Here is a 26,718-nt window from a genome sequence, read left to right as displayed (position 1 = left end):
TATATACATGTTATAAAACAGAATGTGCTTATAAATGCAGAATTAGAAGTAAATACTTTATACATCCCCACATCTGGGAAATGTTGAACAATTCTACTTTTAGGACCCCTGGAGTATTTCACCAGATTCGTACTGTGAAAGGCTCAGATGTGTCCTTGTCCCTGGAATGGAAGCACAACCCAGAGACATGGGTGTCTAAAAACAAGTGGTGAAATGCTGATGATGCTTTCAGCGAGTTTTCATAGGCAGGTCAAGTCTGCCAAAAATCATTTGGAGTTCATGAAATTTGTGACAGAAGTTTTTAGCACTTAGTCAACAAACAACCCTTTGTTCTCTTTTCGTTTCTTTCTAAAGAAAGGGGCAGAACATTGAAAATGAGTTTTTGAGTCAATTTAAATTTTCATTCAATTCCCTGTGCTGTTCACTTGATGCGTCTTTGGATCCTACCGCTTTCCCTTCTACTTCAATGACATTCTAGAAAGGCAATGAAGCATATTTTTAAAAGTCTAAGACTATATACAAAAAATAACTTATTTTATGCAAACATGTTGGGCCATGTACCGAAGAAGTCTAAAGCTTATATTGGCGAATATAAAGTGAAAATAGTCATCTTTGAGGTCTGACCACGAAAACTGTTGTAAACATTGCTAGTAGGGCATATAGGGTGTTATGCATTCCTCGTTCCCACATAATATGAGTTGAATTCTAATCTACTTGTTTTGTTGTTGTTGTTGTTGTTGTTTGATACGGAGTCTTACTCGCTTTCCCAGGCTGGAGTGCAGTGGCACGATCTTGGCTCACTGCAACCTCCGCCTTCCAGGTTCAAGGGATTTCCGGCTGACTTAGTAGACATAGGGTTTCACCATGTTGGCCAGGCTGGTCTCAAACTCCTGACCTCAAGTAATCTGCCCTCCGGGTCTCCCAAATTACTAGGATTACAAGCGTGAGCCACTGTGCCTGGCCATAATCTACTTTTCATTTGTTTTATTGACTGAAAATTTTTCACCTGGTTAAAGTGTTTTAAAAGCTTCATGGAGTTGCTGAGCTCTTGGACAAGTTTACTCCTTAAATATAAAATGAAGCCAAAAAGTTACTGAATGGGATATTGAGTGAGAGAGTAGGAGTTGAGGGAGAGGACAAAAGGATACAGAGTTATACCTGTCAGCCCTTCTAATGTACTGAGCATCACAAGAAATAGAAACTTGCTGGACGGAGCTCAAGTTGTCTTAAGATGGCGTCACAAGCATTGACTTTGAAGTTTGACTCTTCTAGGTTTGAATTTGGGCTGTGACACTTGCTATGTGATTTTCTGTCAGTTACTTAAACTTTTGGGGCCCTAGTTTTGTCATATGTCATATGTAAAGGAGGGATAATAGAATTTATTTGATAGGGTTATTGAAATGATTAAATGAGATAATACATGCATGCAGTTCACAGGATACTTAGCACAAACAAATGGCTCAATTAATGTTGGACCTCCTGGGCTCATGTCCAATGTGTTTAACATTTATTTAGTGGAGAGCAAGAAGTTGATATTTACAGAGTTCACCTTTATATTTATAACAGAATGTTATATTGTTGCATCAAACATACTATAACATTCTGATGTATTTAGAATCTAAAAATGTATGTATTCACATTCCTTAGAGGTAATGTCATTCACACTCACCAATAATTATCTACTAGACATAGTTACTAAATCTTGCTGAAAATATTTTAAATTATTTTTTCTTTGTTTTAGTTTAGAAAATATTTTATACTTCAGGATACTTCTACTTTTTTGACTAGAAGCATTTCTAACCTATAATTATGTCAAATAATTTAGACTGTCTTTTGACATGAACAATCCTAAGAACTTTTGAGAAACAAATTTATTAATATCACAAGCTGAATTTACAAGCCAGATTTTCTATTAGCAGGTTTTCCAACACATTGCAATAGAGAAATAGCAACTATTGGAATCTGAAGGATAAATAAACCCATTGTTTACTCTTGTATATGTCTTGCATGTTAGAATGTGATCATAAAATGCACAGTTAAGTCCAGAAGGCCAGTTAGCAGATCACTGTAATTAATGTCTGCAACATCAGTCAAATCTTGTTTATCAGTACATACTGGAATTTCAGCTACACATGGACAATAATTGTTGTAATCCCAACTTGGCCTTCAGTTTCAGAAACTTGAAAGTAATTATTTGGCTGAACAGAAATCAGATGGCCTTTTATTTTATTTTCAGTTTCACGCTCAGTATGATCATAATTTTTTTAAAAGAATAGCTTTTATAGAAGGAGGAACTGGAACAGTTTGCTTACTAACTCACTTCTATCTGCAGTGCCAATGTCCAAAGAAAATGTTTTCATAGGTATTTTTTTCCCCTCTTGGTGTGTGTGTATGTGTGTAGTGGGTATGTGTGGGGTGAGTGTGTATGATTTCCCAAATCAGAAACTTCTTGGGAGGCATAGTGAGTGGTTTAAACTTCAAAAAGTGAAACTAACTACTCGTTTCTGGTAAAGAGCCTTATCCAAATATTAATAATTTGAGTTGACAAAGACTATGAGATATAAAAAATTCAGCTGCCTGGTTTCAGGCTAGTGGTAGAGCTGACATGTGTGCTTGTAATTTCCCTTCAGAAAAGAAAGGTTGGGATTGGCAAAGCTTTATCTATTATTGTACATTTCTGCTAATGGCACTAATTTGGAGTGATTAGGTTCAATTTTCACCTCAGCGATCACAAAGAAGCCTCATGTGGAAAGCTAAGTTAACTTACAATCTTTATTATAATTTATCCCACTGATGTTTAATTTTCATTCAATATGGCAGCTTGGTTAGTTGGTTGACTATCTCATTCCTTAGGATAATTTTGTTGGCTATTACTATTATAATCATTATGAAACTGGTTATTATTATTTCCAAATGACAGGAAGACATTCGTATGTGCTAATTATTTTGCTCTGCCATCTCTACATTAGATTATTGGGAACATCTTACACAGGAGTTTTAGATTTGCATATATACCTCTATGTAGTGATATGTATTAATGTGTAATCACCTAATAAATACAGTCTATCACAAAGAAAAATACATCATAAATATTGTGTAGAATTTTTATTCTTCATACTAGTAGAGTTATGATATCAGCCACATAGTTAAATTCATAAAATTAAGAGCATATGACACAACTCTACTGTGTTAAAAGTTACAATTTTTGACACATCTTCTATTGGCTCAAAGCAGAAAGAAAAGTATTTTATCATAAAAATACTGCTTTATTAATGAAGTATTAGGAAAGATAGCAGGAAGAGTGTAAGGACAGGACCTTTTTGGTTCAAAAAAAGTTCACTCCTTAGCAGATCCCATTTCTATTCTTTAGCATGATCAAGTACCTACAAAAGTAAGATGCTCAAGATAGGTATAATTCGAGATTTACGTTTCATTTTATACATTTGGTTCTCTAGGTTTTATATTTCTATTTTAAAATAATACATTTTACATCATATACACTTTGAGACTTGTATTTTAGAAAAATGCCACTAAAGTAAAAGGTCACATTTAACATTTTTATTTCCAGACCTTAAGAAAAATTTATGAAAGCAGGTTTTGTTGTACGTTTCACCTTCCCCTTTGCTCAGTATTATGTATAAGGATTTATCTTGTTTGTAGAAACTTAAAACATTTTAGAGGATTTTGAAGAAGAAATTGGGCTAGTTTGAGTTCAGAGATTTAAGTAAATTTGTACTTTGAGTCAATGTGACTTTTAATCATCCATGAATGATTTAAAAGAGAAGTCAAAACGCTTATGACCTTCTCTACATCTCAATTTTTAGAACAGGACTTTTGACTTGAGATGCTTTTTACTCAGGCCTTGAACCCAGAATACCACTGAGCTTGGAGTTTCTTTTTAAAGAGAAATATGCATGTGGAATGTTGTTGCTACAGAAAAGATTATGCAAACATCTCAGCTTTGCTCAAGATATCCAAGTTCACAGAAAACTATTTGTGACTTCAACAGCTACCCAGCTTTCTGTTTTAATGTTGACCAAATCATGTTTGGTTGACTTAAACATAACAACACAAAGGACATTTTTGAGCCTGTAATAAGTTTTTTCAAAATTTTTGTTCATTTGAAAGAAATACACAATAAACTGTTATTAATACAATCATGTTGCTCTCTCATCTGCTGATGTGCTGATACATATACCAGATCTCCGAGGTACATTTCACATGGTAGGCAGGAAACCAATGAAGATCAACTTTCTGACTTCTTGTCCTTATAAAAACATGCTTTTTGTGGCTTCATTCCAATCCCCAAGTTGTGTATTTTGGGTCTTTCTGAGGCTGTTGCCATGCTTGAAAATACTGACAAAAGAGACTAATGAGGAGGGAGGTTCTTCTACCAGATTCTTTCTTGAAGATAAAAGCCTTGATTGTGATTTAATCCAGCCTCACTGCCTCTTCTATTGCAAATATTTTTATCATGAGATTTACCACAGGTAAGGAATATTTAACAACGAAAACAAAATCACAAGCATTACCCACATGACTCATGAGTAGAGGGCAGGAATTACTATAAATATCTATTTTTTTATTAATAAAGTCTCCCTTTGAAACATTGTGCCCAATTCAAAACATAAGTTGGTTCAACAAGATATATGATGCAAAGGCTCTTGTATTTACTTGACTTTCATTCTTAGAATGGAAAGCCAGGATTAAACCACTTATTCACCACATTGCCAGGAAATTCAGTGATAGTTATTAAACATAGAATGTAGGAAAACAGGATACATTTGCTGGAAATGTAAGCAGAGAATTCAATTAAAAGTTTAGCAAATGACTTGATGTACAGAGTTTAAGTCACTTAATAGTTTAATATGTAAGACAACTCCATCTAAAATTAGACAAATACTCTAATTTTAGATTTTAAACCAAAGAAGTTGCTAAAATTTTCAACCATTATTTATAAGTAAATTACAGGAAACAGTTGTCTACATTTTTGAACTATTCACATGGAGACCAAGAAAGTCTCTGCTAAGGAATGAACTTATTTTGAACCAAAAAGGTCTTGTCCTTACACTCTTCCTGCTATCTTTCCTAATCATACAATCTCAGTAAGCGGGAGAGAGGCTGCAAAGTAAGGTAGCATCTGGGAGCTATTTTTAGGTTGAGTAAAAGGCTTCTGAAGGAATATTTTGAGAAAGTGGACAGAGAGGAAGACATATACAAGCCAAAGGTCAGTAGAAGAGGGTGGAACCAATTTCCAAACCACTTCATTTTACAAGCCCAGGCAATGTTTTGAGGAAGTACACCCTAGACATTTCCACCTCTTAGACAGTTCTCCCATTGTTTGTTCTTTGCCTTCTCAGTAAGAGCATACTAAGGTATTTTACAGACCACTTTAACACTGGAGTAGGTATATGTATATGTGTATGTATTTAAAGGACAGGGAAATAAATACTACTTTGAGTTGAAGAGCCAGAAACAAAGTTATGCAGGTGAAATTTGTCTGAGAAACCTGACATTCCCATGCTGATTTCAAGTCGGCATTTATGAATACTTAGGGTTTGCATTACATCTCAGTGCATTAGCGGGTTGTTTAGATTGCTGAACAAAATATGTGATACTATTTGTAAGTAGAAAATGTACTACTTGCTACTTAGTGTGTACTTCTAGACATGTAGGAAGACATGTATAGACAACACTACTCTAATGACTAAAAAAATAAAGTTACAGATTTGCATCAAGTCGCCTGTAACACTACCAGGTAATCAAAAGTGAAGGCAAACTGGTTCAAAACTTGTTCTAAGTGACTTGTTTGAGAACTGATTTCTATTTTAACAAATAAATAGAATAGAGAGTCTTATCCAATAGCAGCATGTCTTGAAATTGAATAAAGATAGAATCTAAATACTGCCGATAACATCACAAGTCGCCCTCCCTACACAACTCCCTCTTAACTATTGCGTTTTTAGGCTTTTAAGGTCACTCAAGTACTTCTATTAAAAAACAAAGCTGGGATTGTGTAACATGCCATGCACTATGCTTAGTTCTTTTCTAAACCATTTGCCTGGGAATGTACCACCCGTGAAGCAAAAGCCAGAAGGAACATGAAAACAGGTAGGACTTTAGGCAGCTGTCTTTTCATTCATAAGTAGCATCAGTTCATCACTGAAAAATTAGAAAATCTTGATATGCTAAATGAAGTACAAATCACCACCACATTACAGAGACAACCATACCTATTCTTAATATCTTTTAAATAAACTCTCCCAGGTATTTTTCTTCACAGATGTGTGAATTTATTTTTTAAAACTATGGTCATTCTATAAATGACGTTTCAAGATCTTTTTTTTTTTAAAATCTCAGCATATACTATGTGTATCTGTTCATGTCAAGAAATATACTTCGCCACCTCATTAATAGTCATTTAAATCCACTTCACCCAATCATCTGCTCTTGAGCATCCAGATTTCTAACCCAATTTTTTATGATAAATAGCCAAACATCACATTGTCCCCAAAATATGCATAATTATTATTTGTAAATTAAAAAGAAAATAAAACTTTGATATGGTTTGGCTGTATCCCAACCAAAATCTCATCTTGAATTCCTGTGTGTTGTGGGAGGGATCCAGTGGGAGGTAATTGAATCATGGGGGCAGGGCTTTCCCATGCTGTTCTTGTGATAGTGAATAAGTCTCAGGAGATCAGATGGTTTTATAAGGGGGAGTTTCCCTGTACAAGCACTCTCTCTTTGCCTGCTGCCATCCATGTAAGATGTGACTTGCTCCTCCTTGCCTTCCACCATAATTGTGAGGCCTCCCCAGCCATGTGGAACTGTCCATTAAGCCTCTTTCTTTTGTAAATTGTCCAGTCTCAGGTATGTCTCTATCAGCAGCATGAAAACAGACTAATATAAACTTAAAAATGGTATTGCAATGAGCATCTTTGTAAATGAATATTCTTTAATTATTTTTAGTCAGAATTCTTAGAAATCAAATTTCTGGAATAAAAATAATAATACAGAGGTCAAAATAATACTTCAGATAATCTGTGCCAAATTAATGTATGTTTATGTTAGCATTGTGTGAGAATGATCACTCCTCAACATACAGAAACACACACACATGTGCATCTTTACAAGCATCGGGCACCATCATTTAAAGAGTTCATTAAGCATTTAACCTTTTTGGATGTAAAGTTATAGTGAATTTTCCCCATGCAATGTATTTCAATAAAGGAAAATAGGCTTATGTAAATTATTTCTCAAAATTTATTTATTAATCATTTTCAGAATGTCTAGTGTGTGTTTAGTGAAAATCTTGTGAATGGAGATTTCCATGAGGAAGACTAAGCAAAAAGCAAGCATTTATTGAGCCTGTACTATGTGTCCAATATATTTAATCTCATTTAATCTTTAGAAACACCTGGTAAATAAAAATTATTATCTCCACTTTGGATATGAGAAAGCTCTTGGAGTTTGGGGAGTTTGTGCAAGTTGACACAAGTTAATGCAAATTCTGGAAGTACAAATATTTTTTTAAATGTAAGAAATACATATATGAAGCCATTTTCTCTGGCTGTGATTAAGATATGGCCATTAAAAGTGGGGAGGGAGATTATGTATTGGCAAATAATTTTTACCTAAATGAGACGTGACTTCCAAAAATGTATCATGGTGCATTTACAATATGAATGTGCATGGTGCAATAATATGAAATTGGGATCCACAGCTTTTTGGCTTTTTGGCTTTTTGGCTTGATGGTCCATGGTCTCTCTGTAAGAACCTAATTATAAAGGATATGAGGATGTGTCATTGCTCACATTTTCTCTAATTTCATTTTATTTAGAGGGAAAAAATTTGGTACACATCTGTCTGTATGGACGGTAGTAGAATAATAATAATATATAATAAAATATTATATATTGTGGTAGACATTGTGTCAGAAGGCTGGTTGATTTTATCTTTTTAAGTGTTAATATCCTGTCTTATTCTATTCATTCTATACGGAACTTGTAGCTAAGACACACACATACACATGCACACACGAACACACATGTAAATATACATACATATAAACAAATATAAAGTATAAAATAAAAATTTAGGAATTAAGTAAACAGAAAACAAAGAGAAAAACAAAGACCAACATGGTGAAAAACACATTAATAGTCCTTTAAAATTGCTGATGGTGAATCAAAAATTAAACTAAGAGTTCTGGCAGTCAAATAAAAAGGTAAGCACAATGAACGTAAACATTTAGGAATCCAGGAGAAACACAGTTTCCCTGATACTCAGGTCAGTGAAACATCTTCCTTCCTTTTTCAACAAGAGATTACTATAGGTGTAAGATGACATCCACAATGGCATCCCTGTGATAATGTGATTTTTGTATCTGTTTTCCCATTCTAATGCTCCAGTTAGACCTTCTTAAAAATCGTTGTCCAAATGATTAATAAAATAACAAGTTCCATGTTTAAGGGAGTCATCCATTTTAGTCACTTTGAGAAAATGTGAGGTGAATAAATGTCACCATATGGATATAGATCTGATTGTATAGTACTAAAGCATTTATAACACTTTGACAATGAGCCAGAATATTCTATTGATAAAATCTCTCCCCTTGTCATAAATTAACCTCAATATCTATTAAAGCTGAACTCTCTTAGGGCCAATGGTATTCTTTGGAAGATATTGAACCTGGTATCATAAGGTTGAAATAAAATGTGCATGTGCACGTGTGTGTGTGTGTGTCTGTTATGTATGTATTAGTGTATAAGTGTAAGTGGTGGAAGAGCAGTTTCTCTCTTCATTTTTAACCCCTTTCCTGAATCTGTACTTCACATGCCGTCACTGCTCAATTGATGTCTCCTTTTGGTAATCATCAAAGGAAACAGATGGTAGGAAAGAGTTAATGCAAATTCTGGTAGTATAAGTATTTTTTTAATTTAAGAAATATATATGAAGCCACTTTCTCTGGCTGTGATTAAAGGTACGGCCATTAAAAGTGGGGAGGGAGATTATGTATTTGCAAATAATTTTTACCTAAATGAGACATGACTTCCAAAAAAAGTATCATGGTGCATTTACAATATGTTCTAGTAAATATGTAGAAGGCAGTCATACATTTCCTCATCTGCAATATAATACTAACTGTGATGTAATATTAACTGCATGGGGTGATTGTGGGGTAAATCAAGGGAAAGTAAGTAGCAGAGTTTCAAGCACAGAGTAAGTACTCAATAAATATGATTTATTCTACTATTACTAGTATTATTATAACTTTAATATCTATTATTTCCTGCTCTAAAATATATATTATATATATTCACATGCACACACACACACACACACACACACACACCTATTCCCATTTGAATGTTCTTGGCAATACCCTTGAAAATATTTCATTTGGGTCAAGCATTTTTCAGAACTTTTTTCTTAAAATAATATTAGACTTTATTGTGTTTGTTTTGGTTGATTTTGCTTTCTTTCTGAATGCTCTTGGCAATTTCATATGTGCTTGTTATTCCGATCCAAACTGGGGAGGAAAATATCTCACAACACAGCACAATGTACAAGACCACACAGTGATTTATAAAGGTCCCTCTTTCCGCCCATAGAGCTTTTAATGGGGAAACTCATCTATATTGCTGTGTCAAGAAATCACCGCCTTTATCACATACCACAGATGTAAATGAACCATATAAAAGCAAGTAATCCTTAACTCTACTACAGGAAGCTAGAGCAGAATTTGAGCTTTAGCAGATGCTCAGAATGTGTAACTAACTGTAGAGATGAAATGTGTATGTTAACAAGAAGTAATACCAATAGTTTATCTATGACAATGGCTTTAAAATTACTTTTAAAAAAATCAAGCCTTTTCCAACAATATCGTATGTCCCATATGGTTCCTCTAAGTCATTTTTAGTTCTCAGGTCATTTTTAGTTCTGTGTCAACTTTACTTGGATTCAGGTAGAATGCTTTTTCCATACTGTGTTAATTTTGTGCCCTTAATCAAAACACTAATTTTCATATTTTAAAGGTTCAAACAGTTATCTATTGCAAAATTCACTCTTAAAACCAGAATTTTATCATCAGATATTTAGGTGCTTCTAAGCTTTGTAAGTACATACACACTATTACAAATTGAGAGAAGGCAAGTCTAACCCAAATAAAATTATTTAATAGTAAGTTTAATATAATTTATTCTTGAGTCATCATCCAGGATGAATATGCAAAGACACACACATAATGTTATTAGATTTCTATGAGTTAACATGTATAAAGAATGAAGACGGGTTCTTTGCACAAACTGAGAAATCAATAAATATTACAACATGGCCTAAACTCAAAATGTGTGTGCTTAATGCAAGGAAGTCATGCAACAGTTGAAAACATAGTTATTCCAAGATAAGGTACATCTGGCTACAAAGTTTGATGAAGTGGTAAATAAATAGGTCTCATTTATATTATGTAACACAGAAAATACTTCCTTCTATGCAATTTTGCTTAAGTACCCATTTCAAGCACTGGTACTTACCTGTTCCATCGTGTTTGGGCCCCTGAATCTCAAGTGAAACTGTTGATTTGAGGACCTGCTCTCCCAGTAAATTTTCTCTTAATATATCAGAAGTTTTCTGTGTGTGCGTGTGTGTGCACGTGTGTGTGTGTGGGTGGGTGGGTGCTTTATTAATAAGGGATTTATAAAGTCAGTAAAAAGCTCTGCCTACTATAGATTGAAATACATAGTTCATTAAATAGGTTACTTTTTGTCATAAATGCAAGTAGACCAAAAACATCACCAAGGAGGGGGGTCTGTGTTTTATTCTTTGTTCCACTGACTATCTATTACAGCATCAAGAACAATGCAGGTTTTTAACAACTGTTTGATGTAGGGACGAGTAAATGAACAGGTATCACTAGAGTAATAGAACTTCCCTTGCTATTGAGAAAATTTCCCTAAAGGAAATCATTTCCTTCCTTTTCTTCTGTGCTCCTCAGGATTCATGTAGAGCACTGACATCTCCTATGTCCTCTGCCATCGCTCCCCCAACAATGAGTCAGACCATGTCAATTCAGCCTGTGAACTCTCTCATAAGAAGACTTATAGGCTGATTACCAAAAATCTTTCTGTGTCCAAACTTGGCCTGTGATAGGCAAAATTAACTCTTTGCATATAGTTCTGGCTATGTCTTTCCCTACTTACTAATGCACATGTTTGTGCAAACTTAGGTAGGTGGGATTCTATTTGGGTTCTCTCTATAGAATGTTTTCTCAAAAGATGTTCTTTTTGCATTATTTCAATGAGAGTGGTTTTATAGATAATCCTGATTTGGGGTATAAAGAGAATTCCTTTTGACCTAGCCATACCTAAAAAAATTTACCCAAATGACAAAGGTCACTTGCTTTCTGGTCACTTCCTGGGTTGCCAGTCCTATCAAATTCCACCTCCAGAGTCCTCTCCTGTACTCCCTAGCCATCCTCCTCAAAAACATACACAGTAAGGGCAGAGTGGGGAGATTAACCTTTTCTGCTTAGCAATCCTCTGAAATTTTGCTCTTTTACTAGATACTTATATATAACCACATAGTCAGCTTTCTGTATTTCAAGGAAGAAAATAATAGAAAACAAATGAAAAAGTGATAGAGGAAGAAATGAATTAATCGAATTAATCTGTTCTGTCAATATAGCCTCTAATTCAGGGACAGTTTCATAAAAAAGTTGCATTATGATAGAAGAGTATCTCATTAGTTTTAAGGAATGTAGAGAAATAAATTTACCTACAAAATACTTTAAACAATTTAGTTAAGAATCACTGAAATGATAAAATGTATTTAAGTAAGTCCTTATATGTAATTACCTTGTTATTAAAACTTGACATTGATGAGAGTTATGGAGAACATACCATACCACAGTTCATTCATTCAGAACTCATGTCCTTTGTCTTTCATGTAAATAAGAGAGTAAATCCCAGAGATTGTGTACTTACACCAACAGCAAGTCCACCTCTGCCACTAACTAACTGTAGGACCTGAGGTAAGCCACATAACTCAATGAGGCTTCAGCTTCTGCCTAAGTCCAAAGAAGAAACAGACATTCAAATTCATAACTTTCAGAATTGTGTTAACCTTCAAAATCCCTTGCTCAAATCCTTTGCGTAAACTTACTCAGACACAGGTAGTCAGTGGGTCTGCTTTTGTGGATTGTGTGTGTATATGTCTGTGTATGTGTCCAGAATCCCACTGTAGCATTACTCCACACTCTTACTCTACAAAGAAACCCTACAGAATATTTCATTGCCTAGGAGCCTCATTGGAAAGCCGCTGAACTGGTGGCCCTCTAAATTACTTTCATATTCTGTTATTCCCAACTGTATATGTGTCATGATCTGCCTGTACAGTTTTAAGTGGGCTGTGAGAATATGTCTTACCGAGAAGGTGACAGTTAACTGGAAGAAAATGAGGAAGTGAACAATGCAGATAACTAAAGGAAGAGTGGTCTAAGGCAGAGGGATTAGCCTGTGCAAACAGTCTAAGGCAAGATCATTTCCACCCATTCCACTGGCCAAAGAAAGACATTTGTTCATGCTCATAGTTAATGTGGCAGGGATGTATAGTCTGTTTGCTTTTTAAAGAAATACTAGAAATTCACATGGCAGAGGGCATGAGTGCATAATTCTGTACCATAGAGGGAATGATGAGTTGGAAAGAATCTAATCTGCCACACAGGCGCTTTGCCTTTGAGTGGAATGGGGAGCCCTTTTACGGCTTCAGGAGATAACCTGGTTCCAATTTCAAACATGCAATCACATCTGATTTCTGTACTGAAAATAAAATCTGGGGAAAAGGGCATGAGCAAGCAGACAAGGTAGAAGCCCATTACAATAATGCAGCGAGGGATCATAGTGGCTCAGATCAGGGTGGTCGCAGTAGAAATAGAAGTGGTCAGATTTCGAATGTTTTGAAGGTAGAGTCAACAGGATTTCTTGAGGTGTTGGCTATGAGAGAGGAACAGAAAAAGAAGTCTTCAATCTGGGTGACTCTACTAGAAGGAGAGTGGCCATCAACTGAGATGGGGAAGACTGTGTATACAGAGGCCTGAGTGGAAAATTGGAAGCTGAGTTTTCATTATTTTATGTTAGAATTGCCTATTTGGCACCTGAGTGAGAAGTCAAGTATACAATTGTTGAGTCTGGAATTTAGGAGAGAGATGTGGGTTCAAGAGTAAAATTTGAGAGCCTCAAGCATATAGACGATATTTAAATCCATCTCCCATACTCTGCAATAGCCACATAACTGGTCTATTAAGTTCTATTCTTTCCATATTCTAATGCATTTTCCATCCTGCCAACATTTATGTTTTGAAAGCAAAACCCTGATTCTATTCCTCCCTGCTTAGCCATAGCTAAGCCATAGCTTAAAACACAAAATACAAATTTAATATAGAGGTTCAAAATCTGGCCAAAATCTATTGCCACTTTATCTAATAAAATCCTCTTTATCTTTATAGGCCAAATTCCAATGTCAACTATTCTGTTCAATTTTCCTGATAGCCCCAAGAAAATTAAACTTTTCCTTGGCTTTTCTCACTCAGAACTTATCATATGCTGCTTACTGTATTGTCCAATATGGTAGCAGCTAGCCACATGGGGCTATTGTCCACTTAAAATATGGCTAGTTCAAACTAACACGTGCTGCAGATGTAAAATCTGCATCTTAATCAAATATTTACTACAAAAATATATAAAAATCTGACAAATACTTTTATATATTTCTGAAATGGTAATATTTTGGATGTATTGGGTTAAATAATATACATTATTGGCCTGGCGCGGTGGCTCATGCCTGTAATCCCAGCACTTTGGGAGGCCAAGGCGGGCAGATCATGAAGTCAGGAGTTCGAAACCAGCCTGGTTAACATGGTGAAACCCGGTCTCTACTAAAAATACAAAAAGTTAACTGGGCATGGTGGCACGTGCCTGTTGTCCCAGCTACTCAGGAGGCTGAGGCAGAAGAATCGCTTGACCCCGGGAGGCGGAGGTTTCAGTGAGCCGACATCGTGCCGCTGCACTCCAGCCTGGGCGACAGAGCTAGACTTCATCTCAAAATAAATAAATAAATAAATAAATAAATAAAATAATATACATTATTAATTCCACCTGTTTATTTTCTACTTTCCACGTGTAGCATACTAGAAACTTTAAAATCATATATGCGGTTTCCCATCTACGGCTTATAATTTATTTCTATTAAACAGTTCTAGTTTAAATCATATATCCCATTGTGTGATTACACAGTGTTACTCATATCTATTTTTCTGATAGATTCTGAATTTTTGAAAACAGAATTTATGTTTGATTTCTCCTTCCAGGACCCAGCAGGACTCTTGGCTAGATGTCCGATAAAAGTTAATGGGAGGTTCTTGGATTTCTGATTGATGTCTCTCCTCAGACACTGATATGTGAACAGATTGCCTACAATGTAAACAAAAATAGAATTTGGAAAAAAAAATAGGAGGTCCATAATATATATTTAAGAAACCTAAATACTTAGCCAAAGTCATCCAATTTTAGCTGACCACTGACCACATATAATTTTTGAACTAAAAATTATAATTTTTGAACTAAAAATTATAATTTTTGAAGGAATTCTAGGAACCTAGGAGCATTTCCAAGGGACAAAAATAATGGTAAGAGTGTAAGTTTCTTCTTCTCACTTTTGCATTTTCTCCCTCCCCATTGCATCCAAATACAATGATTTTGGAAATAAAATTTAAATTTAAAATATCCACTAAGCAATGAGATGAGAGCAGGATCCATCAGAATAATCAATCCAATATACGTTATAATCTAGTGGCAAGACAGTAAAATGTTTCCTGAAGCTCTTTGCCTCCAATAGACAAGACTCTGATATGATAGGAGATGTGATGTAATTCCCTATAGGCAGCATGTGCAGAGAGAACCACAGCTGTAGAAAATGCAAAGTGAGAGACTGCAAATTAGTATGTATTGTCAGTCCCCTTCAGGGTGAAGTGCAGTCCTAGGTGTCTAGACAGGAATACCCCTGCAGGGAAGAAGAATAACATCTCAAGTAGGTTAATCTGATGTAAATCTCCTTTTGCCATGCTGAATTTCTCCTTTATAGTTCACTCCACAGGGTTTTGGTTTGTTGTTTGGTCTGTGGAGTGCCCTGCCCTTCAGAAAATGGGTAGAGAGGTGCAATTTATCTCCCATGAAAAATTAATAGCTATCATCTGATCTAGAAATCATTGTCTTACGTGCTTGGTCAGGCTAAGTGATTTTTTCACTCTCATCATTGTAAAGTAATAAAACTGATGCCTGAACCTGTAGATAGTCTCTGTTAAAACTATATTTAGGAAACCCCACATAAGCAGAGTCTGTCAGCCTCTATGTCTTTCGACTTCATATCAGCTTTACTTACCAAATTTTAAAGATTTTTCTAGATATTATTAGTGGAAAACTATACAATTTTGCTTCAAATTGCAAAATCTTCATTTGCATTTATAGAGTGGTTTTGTTTCACTGAGAATGAGGGATAGACTCATTGCTTCTAGACTGCTGAGCTCTAGACTGCTTCTAGACTGCTGAGCTTCTAGACTGCTGAGCTTCTAGACTGCTGAGCTTCTAGACTGCTGAGCTCATTTGCATGTTCAGCCACATTCTTCATTGGTTGACCAACTGACATAAACAGAAGAAGGCTGATCTATTGCCTTGACATATAAATGTATCCTTGAAGAGAGTGTGATTTGCTTTATCCTCATAAACTGTGTATGGCCTCTGTGGGAGAGATAATGATGCTCAGAAATCAATTTAATCCTAAAAACCTGTCCTTTCCTCTAGGTATCTGAGCCAAAATATGATGTACTTTTAGAACTCCCAGTGTTGCTAAATATCTTGCTCAACACTTAATAGTTTGAGGTTTAGGGGTTTTGTTTGGCATTAAGCACTGGTGCCAGTGATTCAGGAATGATACATCCACATATAACCCATGGACAATTGAGCCAGATGCTCCCAGAACAGAAGATTTTCTGAGAGCAATTTAGAAAATTTTGGAAGGACATAGACTCTTCTTGAACACATTTAATGACATTGCCATTAAGCATACTAAATCATACCAAATAGTATGAATCTGTACTTAAAATCTGAGAGAAGACATTAACCAGAATTCATTTTGTGTTTGTCTGCATGGTAACTTCATGTTCTCCAATACCAATGCTCCAATCTCATTTTATCTTTTTGGTTAGAATGGTATACTAGTATACTTTTTTTTTTTTTTTTTTTTTTGAGACATAGTTTCACTCTTGTTGCCCAGGCTGGAGTGTAATGGCATGATCTCAGCTCACCGCAACCTCTGCCTCCTGTGTTCAAGCGATTCTCCTGCCTCAGCCTCCTGAATAGCTGGGATTACAGCATGCGCCACCATGCCTGGCTAATTTTGTATTTTTTTTTTTTTTTTAGTAGAGACGGGGTTTCTCCATGTTGGTCAGGCTGGTCTCGAACTCCTGACCTCAGGTGATCTGCCCGCCTCAGCCTCCCAAAGTACTGCGATTACCGGTGTGAGCCACCGCACCCGGCCGGTATACTAGTATACTTTTAAAAATCTTTTATTATGCCCACTATATTATTAAGTATAACATGAATACTTGAATCCTAAGAATCAGAAGTTTTGATCCAATAAAATATTAATGATGACTTAGCTCAATCTCCTAACATTAGCTAATTAACTTTCTCAAAGACGCTGATTCATAACTGAGAGCCAGAACCAGGACTGGAACCTGGGCCTCCTAAATTCCAGTCACAATCTTTCCACTGCATAATTTTGTCTTAATTAACCAAAGAGATTCACTGGAGAGGAGAAAATCTGTTGAGGCAGGTATTGTTCCTGACCTGTGGGGTGACTAGGATATCTTCCCTGCCCTCAGAAAGCTTATGGCCCCAAAGGAAGATAGCTAAGAATGCAGATCTTTTAAGTTATGTAGATATTCTGATGGAAGTATATAAAGTAGAAAAGGGGAACACACACACAAACACAAAGTGATCAGTTACACTGGAAGGTAATTGGGACATGCTTAATGAAGAATGAATCCTGGGGATTTTGAAAGAAAGACTGGGCTGGCCGTTCTACATTAGGAGAAGAATATTTAATTCTTGTCTCTGCTATTAGGAGACTGTGCAGGTGTTACCAAAAATATAAGTGCAGCTGAAGGGATGTTTCTTATTTGCTCTATGCAGAAAAAATATAGCACCTTCTTACAAGCAGATACTTAGCAGGCTGAGTTACTAAGACTTGTGGAACATTAAAACTTAGGGACAGTTTTAGCAATACTTCTATACTGTAAGATTTAGTTTGTGTGTGCACGTGTGTGTCTTTTGAAAGCAATCATTGCCACTTTCAAAGCAATAAACCAAAACTACTATATTTGGGGGAATAGGATAATTTAGGAAGGTAGAAGATATGGAGTTAGGGTCATCCTATGAGAAATATAAAGCTAACCCAATAGCTTCCATTGTCTTATAGGAGGAAATCTTTTTAGAAGAGAAGCAACCCACACTTTTGGACAATATTTTAAGGGACTTGGTTTGCTTACTCTTATACTTCTTTCTTCAAAAATCTGTTTTCTAGTGAGGAGCTACACAAGGCAGATGTGGCATTTGTAAAACCTTTAAAATAAAAATAGATTAAAATAGGAAGCTAAGTACAACTTGAAACCAGATTAGATGGTAATATAAGAAAATGTGAGTGCAACATGACCTACACTAGTTTGTATTTGTTGGTCTAAACTACTCTTTGCCCAAATGTATTATTTTCCTTTTTCATCTTCTCTCATTTACATTGCCAAAGATATTCAATAGAAGTCTTTTGTGATGTCATACTCATGATCTCTTTATTAAGGAGGTACGTGCGTGAGCATATGTGAAACATGCAAATGTTTAAATAAACATTCAATTCTCCTTGACTTCCAGCTAAAACATGACATCTGGATCTACGAGGTGATGGGACTCCCCCCTCTTTTTTTTTGAGATGGAGTGTCACTCTGTTGCCGAGGCTGGAGTGCAATGGCGTGATCTTGGCTCACTGCAACCTCCACCTCCCAAGTTCAACCAATTCTCCTGCATCAACCTCCTGAGTAGCCGTGATTACAGATGCGCGCCACTACCCCTGCCTAATTTTTGTATTTTCAGTAGAGACAGGGTTTCACTCCGTTGGTCAGGCTGGTCTCGAACTCCTGACCTCGTGATCCACCCATCTCGGCTTCCCAAAGTGCTGGGATTACAGGCATGAGCCATGTGCCTGGCCAGGACTCCCCTTTTTAATCTGCAAAGACCTGACTACTATTAGGGGTGTGGGTTAGAGGAGAGCCAGACCAGGCCCTGAACTACGTATAATCTCATTTAGTCATCACAAAGGACTCAGAGGTTATTATTCTCATTTCCAATTTTACACATAAGAAAACTGAGGTTCAAGGAGATTGAATAAATTGTATAGGATTAAACAACCTATTAGTGATGAAGCAGAGATTCAAATAAAGATCTGTCCGACTCCTGAGCTGATGAGCTGATTTTCTCTCTACTTGGCAATGGGGTACCACATAAAAGAAAATCCTAAGTGAACAGGAGCAAATTCTGTGGAGAAAATCCAGTAGAGCAAGGGACTTAGTACAATTCAGAAGGAGGAATAACTAGGGTACAAGTGAACTCAGAGGGAACCTGGTAGCTTTCTTCAAATATTGAAAAGATTACCAGGCCAAAGGAGTTATTATGATTGCTTTGCATGATCCCTAGGGGTAGAAAATAAACCAGTACGTATGTTGAAGTTTTTGGAAAACATTATTATATGAGAGAACTTTCCAAGAAAGATGATTAAGGATAGATAGACAGCACTTGCTTGGAAGGTAATCAATTTTCTGTCAGTTGACTTACTTAATTATAGGCTGTGTAATCATTTGAAAGACTATTACCAGACACAAATCAAAGGCAAAACTCATAGCTTAATGAATTTGCTTTATTCTGGCTACTGTCAGTTGAATAAACTGTGTAGTTAAAGTATCAAGGTAATGATTGAGTGATTTTCTAAATAAACAACTGAAACCTGAAAGCATTGCCATGGTTGGTTTCTGCTATATTTATTTCCTTTCCTTTGGTTTTGTCCAAGTACATAAAAGGTGATTTGGAAAGAGTATCTCTTTTCTCTAGTTTAGAGTGTCCACATTAGACATTTTAAATTAAGCATATGACATGGCAGGATCAACTTTAAAAAATAGAAATATCATATATCTTCAAATTGAAGTTTAGAAAATATTCTATATTACCTACTGGTTATTCTGACTTATTTCGGCTAAAGTGAGGAAATATTTCTAAATGTGAATATAGTTAAACACCATCAGCCTGTTGTTTTTAAAAGGACATATTAATGCTTGTAGAAGACCTTTGGTTTTCCAATTATGGTATTATACAGGGCTTTAAGTCAATCATTTAAAGTATGCATATTTTAATTTAGCACAAGTGCGAATCTAAATTATAGTCACAAAAGAATTGACAATTTGTAAACAAAAATGCATGCCAGTGTAGGACTTTGAATCATCCCACATTTGTGCTCATGTATATCTGCATATTTATATTTACTGAATGAATGAAAAAATGGAAACCTATTTGCTCAATAACCTTGACCATGTCATTTCACCCACTTGGGCTGCTACCTGCCTATAAACTAAAGAAATTGGATCAGAATTTTCTCAAGTTTCTCCTAGATCTAAATGAGTAAGTATGTAAAATTTGGTGCTGTATTAATCCCCAGAGAGAATGTAGAAACTTTAAAAAAAAGTAATTAAAATAGTGAATGTTTTTAATCATCTTCTGTGGTTTGCAAGCCACATTCTCTGAGCAAGTCAAGATGCTTGAGCCCTCAATTTTATGTACCACCCACCTCTATGCAGACAATTTCCAGAACTTCCTCTCCTGCCCTGACCTTTCATATTCTACCCAGTCACATATTTCTTTCTGTTTATGGAACATCTTTACTTAGATGTTCTGCCATCACCTAAATCTAAACATGGGGAAGAAAAGGGAATTATGATCCCTCCTTAGCCCATCTATTCTGCTTTCCCTGCACCATGGTTTCCGAGGCAGATACCCCGGGCATCCCCTCCCCATTCCAATTACCCACCATGTCCAGGCTAATACCAAGTCTACTGATTCCTACTCAGTGTTTTTTCTTCCTCTACTTCTGAATTTCAACAGTCTCAGCCTGAGCCAAGCTCAGCACACATAGACTCTTTTAAGGGCCTCCTGGTGAGCCTGCCTGCTTGTATTGTTTCCTTATTTTCATGGACACTATGAAGAACCACAGAATACTTTTATTCAAATCTTTTGAGCAGCAATACAAACTCCTTTCCTGAGTGTAATTTAGCATCTGGTATCTGCCTTGAGGATAGTATTTATTTTTACATGCAAATTTCAAACATAAATATTTACTTATGTAAGTTCTGTCTCTTATATTAGAACAGGAGTTGGTTTAGCATTGGAAGCAGGTCTTTTTTTCCTTTCTTCTTTATTTCTACAGATATTTATTAAAAAGTGATTCATGTAAAACACTCTACCAAGCTCTCTGACAGCCATAAATATAGATCAAAGATGGTTCTTGTCCCTATGGAGAACATTCCTACTTCCTAAAGTAAAGGAAAGTAAAATTGGTTGAGTACATTTAGGCACTGACATAAGGTCATGATGTTAATTTTCTCATTTTAGCTTTCTAGAAAACTTTGTACAATACAGTTATTATCTCCGTTTTACAGATGGGGACAATAAGGTTAGAAGAAGTTAAATAACTTACTCCCAGGTCTGACTCTGAAGCCCTGGTTCTTAGTTCTATGGGCCTGCACTGGAATCTGTATTTACTGGTTTCTAAATTAATGGCATTTCCAGATTAAGTCTGGTAGGATGACAACCTAGAAATTTGCTAAGTGATTTCCTATAAGTCTGAGTGACTAATATGTATCTAAACTTTCTTTTTTTCTCATAAGCAAGTGATGTTCACTGGCATAAAAAGTATATTAGATTGTAAACACTATCATAAGCAGTAGTCCATATTCCACAATCTACAGGAGACTCTATATATGTGAACATGAACAACTTTATGTAACAATAATATGTTGTTTTTAGATCTCAAAAATTCATTTCATTAAAAAATACATTTTGTTTGTAAATCAAATAACATATGGTTTTATGTAGCATACATTCATTCTCTCATGTTAATTATTTTATTTATTAATCCTGCCCTCTCTAAACCCTGGTGAAAATATTTTTGGATGCTCATTTTTCAATAAATAAGACAATTATTTTCTTCTAAGACCACGCACTACATAAAATGAATTTGCATCTGGAGTGGTTTTTGTCAACAAACTTCAAAAGAACATATCAGATAATTTTGATGATAACCATAGCCTAAAATATCAGGTTGACATTTATATAAATAGTAAAGATAAGCATATGGTTTTTTCCCCGATGCCAATTTGCTGTCTTTCAAGATTGTTTTCATAAATAATTACAGTGTATAACAAAAATTTTTCAGTTTCCATGTTTAGAATAAAATTACCACCTTTCTACTAGGAACATATTTTGTAAGAACCTGATATTTAAAAACTTCAAAATAGAAAGATTCAAACTATTTTCAATAAGTATTTAGAATGTATTTGTATGTGGATGAACAGTTTTTATCAGGAAATATCACTGGAATTATCTAAAATGACAAAAAGACCCCCTCCAAAGACTAATAAAGATGGAGGTGACAAAGAAGAAGAAGAAGAAGATGATGATGATATCAAAGAAGAAGAAGAAGGACGAAGAAGAGGTAGAAGGAAAGGGAAGAAGGAAAAGAAATAATCATAATGCTAAAGGTAAACTGGGATTCCACATGGGCCATTATTAACAAATGATTCTGTAGTTTCTCATTTCCTTATCTCTGCATTGTGAAACAAATAAAAGAACTTTCTTCCTTCCTAGACTTGGGTAACATTGTGGAGGGTTAAGGTGTTTGGCACCTATCAGATGCTTAGAATAACAAGGTTCAGTATGGACTTTGAGGCATGAGATTTTCTCCACGCCAGAGTGTGCTAGTCACGCAGGTCCAGCAGGGTCACAGCGCACTGGAGGGCAGCATCCTCCAGAGTGCCCTACACAGGTTCTGCCGTTCAGGTAAATAAAAGAATTCAGTCTCCAATACGACCAGTCCTTTGCATTTTAGAAATACTGAATTTCACTAAAGTTTTTTTTTTCTTTTTCTTTTTCTTTTTTTTTTAGTCCAAGATGAAAAGATATCTGTGTGTCCTCTTCATGCCACTCTAGCTTATCTGCTGTCATCTATGGTTCCTGATGAGTTGTCACTTCTGTGGCTTGTTAACTGAAAGTGCTCACAAAGACAAAGTCTGCAATAATGTTTTTAGCATGTTTAATAGAGCCTGGTTAAGTAAACATCCTCAATAAAAGCAGCAAAAGAAAGGTTAAAATAAACAGAGCTACTGTGCCAAGTTCATAATGACTTACACATTTAGCACTCTGCCCATCTTCTAAGCATGGCCGTTAAAATCAGGTTTATGTACTTAATATAATTGCCTTGAAACCATAGCTATTCAAATACTAGAGGCCATTTACATACTTCAGCTCTCTTTTTCTTCCTTCTCTTTGCTCCTCCAGCTTTATAAAACCTGGAAATTGTTCCACAAAACTTAATTTCAAGGTAGTTAGTGATACCTTTCTCTATAACAGGCTAGACCTATGAATTTTTGTCAGAAAATTACTGATTCTTGTAGAGTCAACATGGAGAAACGAACACTTTTTCACATTCTTCAAATCAGGTACTCTTTGGGAGAGTATGAGAAGTTTCATATCTCAGATTAGAAAAGTAGCACAGTTTCTTAACAGGCCAGTTAAAATGACAACCAAAAATATGTATTTATTTAAGCAATATGTAATATTAGAAAAATATATGCACTTCGGAGAAAGTCCTGGAAATGTAATCTCACCTCACTGGCCCTCAGTTTCTGACCCACCCAGCAGTTCCTGGTGTGAAATGTAACTACATTGGTAGATGATTTTAATAATTAGAGATACTAATAATAAAATTAAGTAACTGACATGTTTGTGTTCGATAAATGTTATCTAACTGTTTAAATATACTAGCATATAATTTTCCATTTTATATTTCTTGTAATTTTTCATAGTTATACAAATAAGTTGTTGATTTTCAAATATTTCTCCCATATGTATCCAGTAATTTATATTCTTATGTAAACTTCAGTGGTTTGTTCTTGTCCCAGTACGAGCACTTTAAGCTAAGACATTCCATTGAAGGAATGGATGATTGACATAAAATGAGCACAGAATCCGAGGGGCTGTCCTCACGGGTCAGTGTTGGGTTCTATTTTGTTTAACAACATCATTAGTGAGCTGAAAAAAGGAAGTAAGTAGCATGAGAAGTACATCTGCAGACGATAAATGAAGATGAACTTCAAATTCCCAGGAGGGGAGAGTATAAATAGATCCTCAGAAGGTTGCTGAAATTGGTAGCAAAGAAGAGAAAGAAATGCAGATCTAAATTACAACGTTCCATATAAGCACAAGAGGGCTTGAATAACGTGAGACCCAGAAACAGGAAAGAACTAAGCTAACAAACAGACAGTACAGTTTGCCAAGGGCACCAAAGCCCAAAAGAACATAGTATTCTGGATGATGAATGCAATGTAAATTTCCCATTTCTTCCTGTAGCAATGAAATTGAAGAGTGTATAGTCTAGCATAGTGTTGACATGAAGTCTTAGGATTGAGGCCCAATGTGAATACTGTGTGGCCTTGAAGAAAGGACTTACCTTTTCTGATTCTCATGCTCTGCTTCTAAAAAATAGAGCATTGGCCAGGCACTGTGGCTCATGCCTCTAACCCCAGCACTTTGGGAGGCCAAGGCAGGGGGATTGCTAGTGCTCAAGAGTTGTAGACCAGCCTGGGCAACATAGAGAGACCCCATCTCTACAAAAAAAAAAAAAAAAAAGTTTTAAAATTAGACAAGCATGGTAGTGCACTCCTGTGGTCCCAGCTTCTCGGGAGGCTGAGGTGAGAGGATGACTTGGGCCCAGGAGGTTGAGACTGCAGTGAGCTGTGATTAGGCCACTGCACTCTAGCCTGGGTGGCACGATGGGACCCTGTCTAATCAATCAATCGATCAGTAAAATTATATTGTATTATATACCTCAGAGGGTTATTTTGAAGGTGCAATAGGTCTGGCACTAGATTGTAAATTCCATAACATCAGAAATTACAGTATGCTTTCAACTGTATCTCCAGTGCCTATCGTGATCCCTGGCACATGGTGGGCAATGAATAAAAGGTTTTGAAATAATGCTGAATCATAGGGCTGTTCTGAAGACTGTGTAGTAAATATGAGAAACAATCTTGAGCTTTTATTTGTTTACTTCCTTACTACTTGCCTCCCTTCTTAGCATGTCAGCTCTGTAGGAGTAAGAAAATTACCTTGTTCCCTCGCCAGATCCCTGTGCCTAGAACCTTGACATTTAGATGTGTTTTCTCAGCCAACACATGACACTCCCTGGAAGTTTGTTAAAATGGTAGAATTATGGGCCTAGCACCAGACCTATTGAATCAGAATCTGCATTTACTATCCTCTGTTAATTCTTGTACACATTAAATTTTGAGAAGCATTTGCCTAGAACACACCTGTCCCTAGTAACTTCTCTATAAGCTGTTATTAGATAAATGACTGCAAGATTTACTGTCTTATTTAGCAGATTTAAAGTCCTTCATACATGCACTAATAATGTTTTTTAACAGCTTTTGGGGGGTATGATTTACCTACTATAAAATTCACTCATTTTAAATGTACAGTCCAATGACTTTTAGTTAATTTACAGACAAGTGCAGTCTGCACCACAATCAAATTTCTGAACATTTCTATCACTCTAAAGGATCCCTTGTGCTCATTTACAGTCCTTTCTCCTTCCCAGCTCCAACTACTATGATAATATTATTTTAATATCCACCCCATCATGAGGGAAATGGTGTATATTAAAATAATATTATTATGGTGATTACATAGAAAATCTAATTTAGTGATTAGAGGAAATCACTAAATGGCAAACAAATATACCTCTTTCATTCACACTTCACTAAATAAAAGTGATTCTTGAATGAATTTCACTGCAGTTTAAATAGTCATTAACTATTTCTAAATGGATTTGCTCAACAACTAAGAGTTTAAACATGATTCAGTGGGGACATTTACCACTTTCAGGGAAAAAACATTTCAAATAATTATTTTCTAAACTTATTGGGTATACATCTACAAGCAAACATTATCAGTATATCAAAAATAGAAGCCATGAGACTTTAGTCTTTTCTTTTAATCCACTAATTACAAATCATTGCCATGTAATCGGGGTTAGAGCTAGGCAAGCCTATATACTTTAACTTAGTTAATTTGCTATTGAAGTTTAGTATATATATATATTTTTTTAAGTTTGTCTTAGCTGAGACTGACTTTCTTAGGGCAAAGTCTCTTTAATCGTTCATCTCCTCTACTGAATTCAGGTCCTTAAGTTTATTCCCCTGGACTTTCTGAATAGATCAATACATGATTTCATTGACCCCCCTCACTCTGGCATTATCCCCAGCAGTTCTGCCTCCCAACCCCAAGCAAAGTATTTCAAATCCCCCGCTTAAAAACCTTCCATGATTTCAAATTGTCCACGTAATGATGTCCAAAATCCCTAGCATGCATTGAATCCAGACTCCTTTTCCTGTTTCATTCCTGCCACTCCCACTTTCCTGCCAGGCCTGTTACACATGCTACACTTCCCACTGTTCTCAAGACTTGCCAAGCATATCACACATCTGTATCATTACTAAAACTGTTCCCTCCCTGTAGGAATGATATTCCCTTTTCTCTCTACTTAGATATTAAAATCTTATTTGGACCACAGTTCAATGCTTCTGTTGATAACAGCTCAAATTCTTCTCCAGTAGTCACCCCTTTCCTCAATCAGAATTGCCTCTTTTTCAATTTTTACTCACTTAGTATGATATTTTGAAACTCAAACTTAGTATAGGAAAGGAAAGATAAGGACTATGATATAGTGAATTATATGTTCCTACCACCTTTCACAGTATTTGGAATTGTAGGAGTTTGATGAATATATAAATTTGTGTGTGGGTGAGGGAATCTATAACATCCTGCCTTTGAAAATTGTTGCACTTGTAATGGCCCAGACATCTGGATGAGATGTACACTTCCAATCTGCAGTTCATGTTCATCTACCCTCTCTTTGTGTGTGTGTATGTCTCTTTTTTACACAAGTATCTATTGAAACTTTAAACCTTCGGTTAGAGACAAGAAAAAGCATGAACAGAATGAAATGTTTGAAGGATTGGTCCTAGAAGCCTGGCTTATGATTGATGCTAATATCCTGTTTCATCCTTTTAAAATTATGGACCATAATAGCTGAAATAAATTGAAAGATGGTATTTCAATCCACTAATTTTCTAGATGAGGAAAATGCTGCCCAGTGTCTTTATTTGTATTATTTGCTTGTCCATCTTTCATGTCAGGGACAATCTTTTTGCTTTTAATACTTTACTCAATGTCTCTTTATTAATAACCTGATTGAATAGTATGCCTGGACATGTCCTTTCTCTGCACA

The 26,718-nt window shown here is 35.7% G+C and overlaps 1 protein-coding gene across 2 annotated transcripts in view; it reads left to right on the top strand.

The window, feature by feature from the left end:
• Positions 1-26,718, top strand: part of ANGPT1 (angiopoietin 1) — a 247,010-nt gene that overhangs the window by 38,131 nt on the left and 182,161 nt on the right. The gene's annotated exons all lie outside the window — the stretch shown is intronic.

Source organism: Pongo pygmaeus, chromosome 7 (genome assembly GCF_028885625.2).
Source record: "Pongo pygmaeus isolate AG05252 chromosome 7, NHGRI_mPonPyg2-v2.0_pri, whole genome shotgun sequence".
NCBI classification, from domain to species: domain Eukaryota; kingdom Metazoa; phylum Chordata; class Mammalia; order Primates; family Hominidae; genus Pongo; species Pongo pygmaeus.
The sequence above is the reverse complement of the archived record's forward strand: the minus strand, read 5'-3'. Positions and strand labels throughout refer to the sequence as shown.